A 4,449-nucleotide genomic window follows, 5' to 3' on the forward strand; every position below is an offset into this window, starting at 1 on the left:
TCAAGTCACACCTGTGGCTGCAAAAGAAAACACATTTGATAAGCATGGCAAAAAAATGTAAGTGTATTAATAACCTTTTCAACAAGCTTCAAACTGTGCTTCATACAATAACTTTAATTAAGCAGGAGGAGAGCTTTTCTCCTGACAGCACTTAGAATGAGCTGTACTTCGTCAATGTTTTTCCCTTGTTGCTTGACTATAACTTTAGCATTTAACAGTAACTGGATTGTGTAGAACCTTAGATGTTGTTCCTGGATTTTTCACAGTTTGTATGAGCATTTCATACTTTGATCTTGGGGTCCACCCCCAGGAAAATGGTGGCATTGTGTTAACGCACCTGAGTGCTTAAGACCAACAAATTGTTAAAACTTCTGCACTGATAAAGGTGGCCATGTGTGTGGGTGATCAAGTGCCTTTGATTGGTTATATCAGAGCTGGCTGAAACCTAACCTTTTAATTCCCATAGAAGCAATAAAGCTATGCTCATTTTTTTTCTCCACATAGTCCTGAGGAAAATTTCTTTCTTCTTTTTATTTTATTTTTTTGCTTAACTTTTTTCCACGTATAAATTTGAAGGTAACCTGTCATTGAAAGTGGTTATTTCAAGCACTAGAGTAGAATTGATGTAGAACACAATGTTAATACATCTTATGTTGATACATGAGATGTTTCTCACATATGTGAAGATTTTGGAGTTGAGTGAAGTTTTATTTTTTTTAAAAATGTAATCCTACAAAATGTAATGCTTTTCTCTGCATGTATTATTTTAGGGTCTACCGTAAAATATAAAGTCCCTTGAGGTGACTGTTGTTTTAATTTGGCACTGTATAAATACAATTGAATTGGAAAAAATTGAATTGAATAATACGGGTTCATGCGCATACACATATATGTTTCTATGTCTGTGGGTCATGTCAGGTCTTGTCCCTGTCTTGGTCCTCCTTGGTCTCTCAAGCTCTGGGGGTGTTACGTCCCAGTCTAGGGGTACAGGAACGTAACATAAGAGTTAAAAAGATTGACCCCGCCCTGGTCCCTCTGGATTTCTGGGGCCAAGGGCTCCCCAATGCATGTTTCACATCCACTATTAGACACTAGTGAATACTGTGAATACTAGCACAAGTATTCACAGACACCCACTATCCTGGCCGGCTGCTGCCTCTAAAAAATATTTTGTATTATTGGTGCTGTGTGCTGTTCAATGAAATTTATTATTTATTATTTACTGTTGTTTATTCATATGTTAGTTGTTGCCATGGTTTCTGTTTTTTTTTTATATTTTGGCAGGTGTTGAAGCAGATTCTCAATATTCCTCTCTCTCCATCTTTCTATCAATCCATCTGCTTCACCTCTGTTTTTCTCTCCCTCTCCTTCTAGTAACTTCGCCCCAACTTCTCTTTCTTCTTTGTCTTTTCCATCCCACAGTCTTGTCCTTTTTAACGATAATTTTACAATTTTCATCATAGCAAATCCCATTAAACAAAACAAACAATCAAAAAAGAAAACCCTTAAAGACCTTTAAACCTGATAACTGAGAGACCATAGAGAAAATCTGACATTTGCTGATGAGGTAAATTATTAAGCGACTTTTAAAATATTAAAAAAATAGAAATAAAAAGATGATGAGTTCTTTTTTGTACTGAGAACCAGTGAAGGGACGTCAATGCTGGAATAATATGTTAAGAGAAGATGTATGAGTAAATGCACTGACTGCTCATAGTTGAGTGCACTGGAATTAGACAACTCATTACTATAACTGCATTGTTCATTGATTGGCTCATCCAAAACTGGAAGCCTGGTACCACACTCGACTGTTCTGTGATGATAACAGAGAAGAATGGTTTAAAGGTTCAGTTTAAGTGCTTCTAAAATGTTTAATTATCAACCACTTTGGGAGGTTTTTCATTTCTGAATGATATCCTTAGTTTTGACTTTATTCAAACTGTTAGGCCTCATGCATCGACTCCTGCCAACTTCGATAGCATATCTTTGTTAGAGCCACGCTGACATGTTCAGACACAGTTTTAAAATCGCTTAAAGAAAAAATACTATTTATTTGAATTCACCACAAAAAAGACATAAACAGCAAACTGTGGGAATGTGACTGAATGGGGTGGCTTTAACAGAAAGCAGTCATATAAAGGACAGCTACAAGTACTTGGGTATCTGACAAGCCAGCAGGAACTGTGAGACAGATGCATAGAGGTCCATCACAGCCATGTACTTCGTACAGGAGACAGGTGCTTATAGAAGACAGCTGAATGGTAGAAATAAGATTCAAATCATCAATAGGTTTGCTCATCCAGTCATTAGAACCCAGGTGTAATAACAAGCTGGCCACAGGAGGAGGCAGATGCCACAGATGTCAAGCTACAAAAACTGTTTACAGTGCACTGAGGTCTCCATCCAAAGTCAATCACTCTGAGGCTAAATGAGAAATGAAATGAGGGAGGGCGAGGATGAGTGTCATAGCCACAATCCAGGATGGAACATGGAGCATCCTTGAATACATCGGGAAGATGAACCCTCGAGATGAGCTGCTCATAGCACAGACTGAGAGGGAGATTTTTTTCATAGTGTGATCTTTAAGTGTCAGGAACAGTTTGAAAAATTTGTAGTGAAAATTTGGAGGGTGTTGGAAAATCTTTTAGTCTTTAACTTCAGGTTTGGAGATTGGGGCCAGTCCTCAATATGTGACCTGAAAATACATTAAAAAGAGTAAGTGGGAATATAAAAATAAGAAGCGTAAAGTTCTTTCCAGAGAAAGGAAAAACATTCTGCAGTGGGTTGTTCCTGGAAACAACTTTGTACATCGGTGTAACTGTCCTGGTTCTTGGTTTTGGTCTCAGGGTTTTGAGTTTCTTTGGAGTTTTTGGAATCACCTTTATTGTTAAATGTTTTCTGTTGTAATAACCATCATTTAAGAAAAAAGAAAGGAAAAAACATATTAACCTGCTATTTAACTCACAGTTAGTTATTTCAGTAAATTTGTTTGCTTTTCGAGAGTTTGTACAGCTTATATACATTTATAGTCTTTGGGTACAAGTCTGTCAGTCCCTAACTATTTATCATCACAGATATAAATGGATTAACCCAAAGAAGGTAGAATAGACTATTTACAGCAAAAACTATATTTATCGTGTTGATAAATTAAAATTGGCAGATAAAATATCAGTGATTCCAAATTCTCTGTTAAGAAAATGATTTAGATGGTTTTTAAAATTTAATTTCATTGCGGTGAAGCATGGGTTAAAATAATTATCTCTGTAAATCACCACTCACTGTTAAAACCTAAAAACAAAACTTTTATGAATTTAGTGTAATTTCCATTTCTTTGTTAGGTCCCTCGATCACAACTGATGTTCAAACTGATTTGAGTCAAAGTGATTCATTCATTTAAAGGAACTCTAACAGAATGAGGTCCGCACAGTGGCCACACTGAAAAGACAAGATAGATAATTACATGTTAAAAGTGAAATCACTTCCTATCTGTGTATAACAAATCTATATTTCTCTTCTTCTTTAAATATTCTGCTTAGAGTACACTGTTTCTTTCTACAGAGGTAAATGTAAATGATTCATGAAGTTCTTCCATTTTCTGAATTCTTTTGTTATTTATAAAACTGAAACTGGTTTTTAAGTAAATCACACCTGAGAAGACTCTGCAAACATAAACTTTGATCCAACATGCGTTTGTTCCCACATTGAAATCTAACTCCATCTCAGACTTTGCACCAACAGCAACATGACCCCACTTTTCAGCACACAGAGTGAGTGAAATTCAGTCACAGGCTCAGTTGTTTACAGCTCTGTTATATTCAGTCAGGAATTTCTGACCCCTTCACATTTTTTTTCACCATGTGGGCTACAGATTACTACAAATTAACAGAAACAAGAATAAAAAAACCAAACAAACTTATAATAATTATGGAATTATTATCTATAATGTAAATTATGGAAACACTTTACATTATAGAATGACTATGATGCAACCCTCAGATGAATAACTACAAATGGCATTTTGCAAAGATGCAATTAACAAAAACACTTCAACTGAGTAGCTTGTAGAATCATTTTAGGTGAACTAACTTGAATGACCCGGTCTCATGACCCAGTGAAGAGCAAGTTTTAGCTGTCATCAGTGGCGGTCCTAGCCTGTTTGGCGCCCTGGGCGAACACTCCCTCTTTTTTTTTTTTCTTTTGCTGATGCCCCTGATGCCGCCCCCCACCACTATGCCGCCCCGGGCATCAAAAACCGCTGCTGGCTGTCATAAACACAGCCACACATTTGACTCAAGAATACTTTGATATACAGACGAGTTCATGGTCAGATCGATGACTCCAAGTTGCCCGGGCCTTGAGATTGCAAAATAGTCATGAGGGAAATGAGATTCAGCTCATTGTTTTTATTTTTAAAACATTAAAAGAACACAGTGCCAATAGTAAGTCATG

Source organism: Oreochromis niloticus, linkage group LG3, assembly GCF_001858045.2.
Source record: "Oreochromis niloticus isolate F11D_XX linkage group LG3, O_niloticus_UMD_NMBU, whole genome shotgun sequence".
Lineage (NCBI taxonomy): Eukaryota > Metazoa > Chordata > Actinopteri > Cichliformes > Cichlidae > Oreochromis > Oreochromis niloticus.